Here is a 10,747-nt window from a genome sequence, read left to right on the forward strand (position 1 = left end):
CACGGTGGAGCTGAGGGAGGTAGGAGCCAAGGGGACGTTAATGGACCTTTGGGCTGAGGTGGAGTCCTGGTTGTGGAGGTTGGAGGTGGAGACCGGGGATCCACCGACCAGGCTGGAGCTGTAGGCCGGCAGACCCATAGCGACTCCACCTCCCTGAAGGTGGTAGGAGGAGCTGAGGGGCTGACAGGCAGTGGTGGAAGAGGGGTTGAGAGGTAGTAGATGGGAGGAGGTTGGAGTGGGAGGCTGGGTGGGAATTCGGAATCAGGCTTGAAGCGCAGGCTCGGCAGGACTGACGTGAACAGTCTCTGGCTCGGCGGGCACGACGTGAAGATCAGGCATGACGTGAAGATCAGGCACGACGTGAAGATCGTCAGGCTCGGCAGGATTGGCCTCTGGAAGGACGGTCTCGGCGGGACGAGACTCTGGACAGGCAGTCTTGGCAGGACGAGACTCTGGACGGGCAGTCTCGGTGGGACGAGACTCTGGACTGGGCGAGGCCATGGCCATCCTGGCTGAGGGCTCAGGCAGTGAGGCGGTGGCCTTCTTGGCTGAGGGCTCAGGTGGCGAGGTGGCAGCAATCTTGGCTGAGGGCTGAGGGTCCCGTGGTGTCGGGGAGATCAAGGGGACGGTTGAAAGTGGCCCCGATCAGGAACAAGGTCCTCAGGCTCTTGTCGCCGAGGGCGCTGTTGCTGGCAAGGCTGAAAAAGCCCAGGGTAAAAGAAAAAAAGTTTTGGCTTTCCTGAGCCAGGACAATTATTCTGACCCTATTGTCCATTAGGGCAGTCCATTATTCTGTCAGGGTGTGGTGCAGGCAGAAGAAGACGAGAAGGCAAAAAGGCTCCAATGCAAACTTTTACTAAATACCAATTCCAACGGGTACTGGCAGGCAGGATAATCACACTCGTCTAGTACAACAAATAACAGACAAAGACTGACTGAACTGAAGGAACTTAAATACAACACAGATGAACACTGATTAACAGAACACAGGTGATATAACTGGGGCACGTTCAAGTTCAAAACGGTGCGCAACGTTTTGCTACGGTTTCCGGGTTGAACGTCATGTTTCCTGGAAACGGCGTGCACCGGTGTGCAACGGGGTTTGAGATACGTTTTCTCTTGTTTGGTGGGTGTGTCAGAACTGCAGTCCAATCAGCAGCAACATGTATATAAAGCACGTGGTATTAAAGTGAACTCGCACAACAATGGGTTCAAGGAAAGTAAGTTACAAATGTGTTCGATGCAGCTCGGTATACGTACGCAACAACTGAGGATATTAGAAGACATGTTTGTCATAAGTTTTATTGTAAAAATATAGGATATCAACATAATGATGTACTTGTTTATATATTTAGCTTCATTGCAAGTGTATGACATTTGGTATAGAAATAAACAATGGTAAATGGTAATGGCCTCCCCCCCCCCCTGTTGAGCGGACCACCTCGAGGAGTTACCCAGAGACACCAACAGACCAGAGAAGATAATCAGTATCAAAAGTTGTATTTTATTGAATTAAAATAAGCTCAATCCTAAACTAAAATTCCCAGGCTGATCCGCCTCTCTTTTTCGACAGGCTACGTGGGGAGGTCGCACAGCGATCCCTCTTCGGATGGACAGAGGCAAGCAGTAGAACAAGCACTGGTAAGGGTTCGGATACTGATCAGGGTTCGCACAGCGGTTCCTCTTCAGGCCGAGGTAAGTAACGGAGCAAACACTGGAAGGGTTCAGGGTAGCAGTTTCTCTATGTTCACAGAACAACCGTGGTGAATACAGAATCCAGCAGTTATCAACCGGGTTTTCTTCCACAGGGCAGCGATGGCAGGATGCAGTAGCAGATCTCAGGATCTCTTTCTCTGTTCATAGAACAACAATAGTGCGTACAGAATCCCACAGTTACACTGAGTCTTCTTACCACAGGACGGCAATGGCAGGATGCAGCGGCGGATCTCAGGATCTCTTTCTTTGTTCATAGAACAACAATCGTGCATACAGAATCCAACAGTTACACTGAGTCTTCTTACCACAGGGCGGCAATGGCAGAATGCAGCGGCGGATATCAGGATCTCTTTCTCTCTGTTCATAGAACAACAATAGAGCGTACAGAATCCAACAGTTACACTGAGTCTTCTTACCACAGGACAGCAATGGCAGGATGCAGCGGCGCATCTCAGGATCTCTTTATCTCTGTTCATATTAATCCTTGGTCCCCCACCGGGCTGGACGGTCTCCGACCGAGCTTTAGAGTACTGGCAAAATCAAGCTTTCAAATACTCGTGCATGTATCAAACCACTTTAAATCTTCACACATGCTCACTTCAATCATCAGACACTGCAATGACACACCACTTAAAAGTTAAAAGGGTACCTTCACCTCAACTCGTCGGGCCGGCGGATCCGTAATTCAAAGCACACTCACTCCTCCAAACTGCCGCCTCTGCCTCTCGTCTTCTCGTACCTCAGTTTTGATCAAGTCCGCTTTGCTTGTCTGCACCTCTCCTCTTCAAACTGCCGCTTCTCTCTTCTCAAGCCTCCGTGCACACTGAACACCAGACCGCCGCACAACAGAGCATCTTTTCGTAATGCCACTCTCCTCCGCTTCGGCCGAGGCTGAGCTCGCCAGCTGCCCGCTGCCCGCTGCCTCCGTTCTGCCCTTCCGCTTTCCCGCACTCCTTGAACGCTGCACGCCAAACGTTGAAATAGCCACTTCATAATTCATTGCAGCTGTCGCTCATCAACACGGGCAGCCATGACAGGCCACCAGAACCGGCCTGGTGTCCCGCCGGAACTGTTTCCCCAAGGGAACTCGTTCAGTTAATTATGGTTCCTAGTTGTCACTCCGTGACACTTCCATTTCAGTTTCAGCAATCCCTGCACTCGATTGGGATGTTCTCTTTTGTTCTGGGCGGCAAGTGCAGTAACTGTAACATCGGGCATATTTTGTAGTATTAAACACATATTTATACCGACTTCATCAGGCTCCGAAAATTCTTCACAAAGAACACAAAGAATGGCCTTCTCAGCTGCCATAGTTGCAACTCTTGCGTCATCAGAACAGTGTGTTCAACGCATCACCGTTTCTGTTTAAAAAACGTTGTGCAACGTTTTGTCGGGGCTGAACGCAGCCCTGAACTAATAATGACAGTGAAGAAGATGTGACACGATGACAGGCAGACAAGTCCAATGACAATTACAGCTTAAAATTCATATTTAAATATTTTATATATTTTTTATATATATTAAATTACTATTTTAATATATGAAATATTAAAAATATTTTAATATAATTTTTTCAAATGTCATTTATTCTTGTATATGGCAAAGCTGAATTTTCAGTCACATGATCCTTCAGACATCATTCTAATGTGCTGATTTGCTGCTCAAGAAACATGATTATTATCAATGTTGAAAAAAATATTTCTTATTATCGATGTTCTGCTTTATAGTTTTGTGATTCTGTTTGTGAAATTATGCTGTCCTTGTGTCTTCATCTGCTCCCTCTGTATTTCGCTCTCAAACAAATATCAATGATAATATTGTGGTCAATAAAACAAAATGCATTGGATTATAATTGACATGACAATGTGTAAAAAAAAAGTAAAGTAGCCTAAATTCACGTTTATTTTTACTTATCTGTCAGTCTGAGGTGTTGTTGCCAACACGTGTCACGTGCACATGTCTTGCTTCACTGCTTTGGAGTGTGTGTGTGTGTGTGCGTGTGTGTGTGTTTCAAGGTCACAAACTGGTCCAGGCATGAGGGGGATTTCTAATCAGCACTACTCATATTACACCAGTATATCATTCCAGACACATCCCGCACATTAATATTTCAATGTTCAATCATTTATTTGTACAGTCATATCGATATACTATATATGTTACCGGCAAAGTGTGTAATCCGGCATTCTATTGAATGCCTAGGTAATGTATAGAATTAGGTGATGTATTTTTGCCAAAAACCATCAGACATTCCATACATTGCCTAGGCATTCTTTACAATACCGGGATTTCACACTTTGCCGGTAACATACAGTATAAACTAAAAATCACTAAATACAACATTTACATTTTGCATTTAAACAATCCCAGTTAATGCAATCAAGAAACAAATGCAAATGTCACAGGTCGGGATGGGCCGAACCAGACCAATGCCCACCCCTAGACCCAGAACACTTTGAGGAGCGTGCCAGAGACGAGACCAGAGTCAAGGAATAAAGAGTAACAAATTTTATTAAGAATAAAACAATTGGTAATCCTAATCTAAAAGTCTTCTTCTCTCCCTCGTCCAGGGAGGAGTCCAAGACGGCCAGCAGACACAGTCTTCCCCACAGACGGCGATTCCCAGTAAGGAGTACCGGACAGGTAAGTGTCTCACAATATGCAGGTTAACAGAGTTCCTTTCTCCCCGCAGGTATCAGGTGTACAATGGAAGGTGATGGACGGGTGAGTTCCCCGGTGAGTGGATGGCCACAGCTTCCTCTCCTCTTTCCAAGTGGAGGACAGTTCACAGCAGTCAATAGTATGCATCTTACGGTATGTAGGTTAACTGGGTTCCTTTCTCCAAGCTGGTATCAGGTACGCAATGGGAGGTGATAAACAGGTGAGTTCTCCGGTGAGTGAATAGCCGCAGCTTCCTCTCCTCTTTTCAAGTGGAAGACAGTTCACAGCAGTCAATGGTATGCAGGTAGGTATCTTGCGGTATGTGGATTAACAGGGCTCCTTTCTCCAACTGGTATCAGGTACACGATGGAGGGTAGATTGGATGGGTGAGTTCTCCGGTGAGTGGATGGCCACAGCTTCCTCTCCTCTTTTAAAGTGGAAGACAGTTCACAGCAGTCAATAATGTGCAGGTGGATATCTGGGGCGGACGAGTGATTCACACCCGACAGTTGGGCTTCAAGGCTGTAGCGAACTCGCAGTACGGACTGGGCTGGGCTTTCTCTACAGGCGGTTTTCAGGGCAGCAACGAACTCACGGTCTCGGGCTGGGCTTTCTCTAGGACCAACAGAGTCAACACTTCACACAGTGATATAACGTTCTTATGTCATGGAGAAGACAGGAACTTCACACCATCCAGGTGGACTTCGGGGCTGCAGCGAACTCACGGTCACAGACTGGGCTGGGCTTCCTCTAGGGCAGGCAGAGTCAATACTTCACACAGCAATCTAACGTTCTTACATATATCGTGGAGAAGACAGAAACTTCACTCCATACAGGTGGGCTCCGGGGCTGCAGCACACTCACAGTCACAGACTGGGCTGGGCTTTCTCTAGGGCAGACAGAGTCAACACTTCACACAGCAATATAATGTTCTCACATGTGTCGTGGAGAAGACAGAAACTTCACTCCATACAGGTGGGCTTCGGGGCTGCAACGCACTCACAGTTACAGACTGGGCTGGGCTTTCTCTAGGGCAGACAGTCAATACTTCACACAGCAATATAATGTTCTCACATATGTCGTGGAGAAGACAGAAACTTCACACCAGCTGTCCTTCCCAAACCTTTCCTCAGTTGGACGTACTCGATCTCTCCAAGCTCTGAAGATGTATAATATGCCAGCCTGCCTCTTGGGCGAGCGCACGGCAGTTAAAGCAGACCTTCACACACTCACAGGAATTTTCACTCCAATACACCACGCGAGGGAAGAGACAGAACGTCAATTCAAACACAGCAAATCCACTCATCAAGTGTACTTAAGGCCAGCACTCACCCTGGGTCTCGGTTCAAAAAGCGAAGGATCGGCAGTGAGAGGAAGGAGATTTTAAACACTTCTTCATAAACATAAACTGGTTTTGCTTCACCATCCGAACAGGAAGAGAAGATAAGAATGGCAGAGAATCAGTTTAATTCACTCAGTGATATTCACACGGTACACTCCAAACACTTCAGCCCACATCTATCTCAGTATCAAACGTGTGGTAGGAGATTCAATAATCGGTTACTTATCTTCGCTCTTCCATCCAGACGATGCACCTCCCTCTTTAAATCCTCTCTCCCTCCGTCTTCAATTCCTCATACACACGACGTTCCTTTTTCCTCGCAACGAGCACTCAACGACACACTTCAGAGAACACTTCCCAACAGGAGCCAGCCACTTCCAAACGGGAACAAAAGCACCACAAGCAGGAGAGGAACCACCCCAACTTTCTCTTCCTCTGACTTTTTATACTCTCATGAGCTAGCATGGCCTCATTCAAACGCTCAGCGCAAATTACCCACACCTGCTGTCAATCCGCCACTAGTTACCATAGCAACAGGTACTCACTCGGCTTTGGGACGGTGTTTCACTTCCCAAATCTCAACAGGGACGTTTCTCTAGCGGGGATCGTCCCGGGCTTATTTGTCACCCCGTGACACAAATAAACAGAAATTCTTATTAAAATCTCACTAAATCAAAATAATACAGTGAGTAAAGAGAATAACTCAAAAATTAAAGTAATCATCATTTAATTACCCTCATGTTCTTCCAAACTATACAATACTTAATTTTCTCAGAGGGATTTTGAAGTACTGGTATGTACTAATTGTTTTTTTATGCGTTTTAAGAACAAAGAGTGGAGCTTTCAAACTAAAAAAAAAAAAAAAAAAAATGCATTTATGTCCCACAGAATAAATTGTACAAGTTTGGAACAATATAAGAGAGAGAGAGAGAGAGAGAGAGAGAGAGAGAGAGAGAGAGAGAGAGAGAGAGAGAGAGAGAGAGAGAGAATTTGATGACAGAAAATGAATTTATAGGTAAATTGACTCTTTAAGCAAAGTTAAATTCATCTTGCGAATTAGAGCCAAGTCTTAGAAAGTGATCTTGTTGCTCCCCAGTGTTCCCATCAATTAAACTAAAAATACACTCATTAAATTAGACCATGTCATGCAACAACTGCTAGGGCTGGACTGTGGCCAATGGAAGACTCTTAGCAATCCATTCACTGCATGCAGGCCAATACAGATTTGACTGCAACACTGGATGTGTATTATAGTTTTTCACAATTGCTAAAACACTAAACCCTGTTCTCTGAATCAAATTCCCAATGGCCCAAACTAATTTGTTGAATAAATCACTCCTGCAAAACCTTAAACAAGTGGAGGCAGTTTAACACCTTTTGCAAATATCATGCACACTTTTTTGCAAAACTCTAAACATTCTCACTCACTAAAACACATTTTGCTCTGTAATATTAAACACAACTACAACACAGCTGTTATCGTTCGTTTACACACAACGACTAAACAATTGATCACACTTGTTTCAAGTGCACTGAATGATGATACCAACAATAGATGGAAACAAACTGAGAGGGAGAGGAAGAGGTAAGAGGTGGTGGACAAGGAGGAAGAGTGTATTGTAAGATGCTTTTCATTACAGTATTTCTGAATTGCTAAAACACTAAAATCCATTTGCATAACCAAAGTTGCAAGTGTGCAAACCACTTTATTGATTGAGTCACACAGTTTGCAGAACTTTAAACACTTCTCATGTGGTTAGACACAACTAGCAAATCGGAATCAGACTTTGTGCAAAACTGTAAACACATTGTCATTCACAAGGCACATGTAGCATTGTGGTGCACTTCAACTCAGAATGGCACAACACAATCCCAAAAGTGAAACACAAGCAACACACTGTTGTCATCGGTAACACACAAGCACTCAAAATTTAACACACCTGTTTCAAATCAATAATTTGTTGCACCTAATCAATAATCAAGATATAAAGCCATGTCAAATCCAAATGGCATGTGTGATTTTCACAATGGAGGGCAGGAGAGAAGGAGGAAGTGGAAGTGGAAGTGGAAGTGGAAGTGGAAGTGGAAGTGGAAGTGGAAGTGGACGAGGACGACGAGGAGTAAGAAGAAACAGAGGAGGAAGAGGAGGAGGAGATGGAGGAGGAAGAGACAGAGGAGACAGAGGAGGAAGAGACAGAGGAGGAGGAGGAGACGGAGGAGAAAGAGACAGAGGAGACAGAGGAGGAAGAGACAGAGGAGGAGACGGAGGAGGAAGAGACAGAGGAGGAGGAGGAGACGGAGGAGGAAGAGACAGAGGAAACAGAGGAAGAGACAGAGGAGGAGGAGGAGGAGGAGGAGGAGGAGGAGGAGGAGACAGTAGAGGAGGAGACGGAGACAGAGGAGGAGGAGGAGGAGGAGGAGGAGGAGGAGGAGGAGGAGGAGGAGGAGGAGGAGGAGGAGGAGGAGGAGGAGGAGGAGGAGGAGGAGGAGGAGGAGGAGGAGGAGGAGGAGGAGGAGGAGGAGGAGGAGGAGGAGGAGGAAGAACAAGAGCCATCATTTCCAATGAAATTAGAGCAACAATCATTCACCATGTTCTGGTTCATGGAATGAGTATGAGGGAAGCAGGACTACGTGTTCAACCAAATATAAGCAGGTTCTCTGTGGCCTCTATTGTCAGGACATTCAGAGAAGAGAACAGGTAAGTGTACTATCATTTGTGGCCCCTTAAACTTACAGTACAGTATGTACAGTTGTGGAACGTTTCAGTAAATTACTGTAACATATCTCTAAAAATTGGCCCTTTTCTTGCAGTATTACAGTAAAACTAATACAGTTTTTGCCCGTTGCTTGAACACATTTTGGAAAACTTCGCTCATTGTGCCAAAACTCTACACACAAGTAAACATGACACAACACTGGGAAATATACCATTCACATCTGTGTCAAATTGAAACTCTACTATCAAAACCTAACATTCATTTGTCAAAATGTAACTCTGATGACAAAATGACACATACTTGCATCATATGCATACACTTTCAGATCAGGGGGAACACACTAGTCTACTTTATATAAAACACTGCAGTCTTTGATTTTCACTGTTTATTCAGAAGGCATATTTTCAGAAGGCACATTTTCAAACAACCAAAAATTGTGCAAAAAAAAATGTGTCCACAATTGCCCTTTGGCCAATTACATTACGACCCCGTCGTCTTGTTTTGCTCAGGTCGAATTCAGCTTTATCAATGAAAATGAATTCATGAGGCTGTGCAGCTCCATCCATGGCCAAGATTCTCTGTAACAAAAAAAAAAAAAACATATTACTGTACTACAGTGCTACACATACAGAACCCTCACCCCATCACACAGGTACCTGTGTAGCTCTCCGAATGGATCCATGTAGTACTGATATGGTACACATTCAGCTGCTACTGGATTTTACCAATACTGTATTGTAAATGTAAAGGACAGTTACACTTACCCGTACATATTCAGCTCGAAGTCCTTTGACCCTGACACTGTTCCTCTCAAATGGGACCCTGTAGAGCTGCTTCATGGTGATGTTGTGTTTTCCCAAGATGCGTCTGATGGTGGTGATGCTCACGGATGGCATTGTCTGCCCTCACTAGGTCCACAACGGCAAGTTCCTGCTGTTGTGTGTACAGGCGTTGGCGTCCTCCCCCAGAAGGTCTTAGTCATTCTAGAGAAATACAACCACAAATTGTCCTCGGTTTGCTTCTTTTTCTAACAGTACTTTACTATATATACTGTATCATCCACTGTACTGAAACATGTCAATATAAGCAATCATGGCATGTTTCACAAAAACTACCACTTTGGCTGCAAAAGGAGCATTAGCACCCTGCAATACCCTGTTGTTTTACATGATGTGGTAATGTGATATACTGTAGTACAGTGCTGTAAATACCATCTGAGTAGAGTAGAAGGCAGAGAGGTGAAGACATACCTGTTTTCTAGTCAGAATGTTCTTACAGATGCCACTGTGAAGCGGCTTAGATGTGGGTGGACTCTCTGCCCAGCCTCATAGTCAGGCCATGGTTGATGACATGGTCCACCAAAGTTGCTCTTATATCATCAGAAATAGGGGTGGGTGCATGGCCTCTTCGACCTTGACCTTGTCCTCTTCGTCCTCCACGTCCTCCTCGTCCTTCTCATCCTCCTCATCATCCTCGTCCTCCTCATCCTCCACATCTTCCTCTTCCTCTTGCTCTCCCTCCATCCATGCTTGCAAAGTTCTTGAAATGGCTAAACTGAGGGCTTTTTGTAGCTGGCTGATTGGTGTTCAGTTTTGCAAGTAAGTGTCTTCATGTGTGTATTTGAGTGGTTGCAATTACCCGATGTGTTTTGTATTTTGGATACATGTGTTTTCCAAATGGCACCCTGAGATTTCATTTTTGAACGAAGTGTCTTATGTATGAAATAGAGTGTAGTATGCAGGACCAAGTGTGTTGCATAAAGGAGCAAGTGTGTTACAGAATTGCAACTAGAGTGCAAAGCAGCGCTTTTGTTTAAGGTATGGGTACATGTGTTTGAGGTATGGTAACAAAAGCTTCAAGTTGTGTTACTTTAGTCTAAGCATGGGTCTATAGTGTTCAAGCAACGGGCAAAAACTGTAATAGTATTAAAAATAATAGTATTTTATGTATTGTACATATTTGGTGACATTTCAATGCATTAGGCCTGTCTGTGCAATTCTCACAAGAGGTTTTATTTGCTAGAATCGAAAGACTGCCACATGCAGGTGGAAGGAGGGGTATGTTCTCACAACAGCAGGAGACCATTATTGTCAATATGGTCCTTCAAAATAATCTCATTCGTCTGCGTGAAATACAACAGCGAGTTGAGGAAGACAACGTGAACTTTGAAGGAATCAACAGCGTGAGTCTCACAATTGACCGTGTCCTGAAACGCAACCTGATAAGTCTCAAACAAGCCTACAGAGTACCATTTGAGAGAAATTCGGAGAGGGTAAAAGAGCTACGATATCAATATGTACAAGTAAGTAAT

Source organism: Scardinius erythrophthalmus (assembly GCF_964197995.2).
Source record: "Scardinius erythrophthalmus genome assembly, chromosome: 9".
Lineage (NCBI taxonomy): Eukaryota > Metazoa > Chordata > Actinopteri > Cypriniformes > Leuciscidae > Scardinius > Scardinius erythrophthalmus.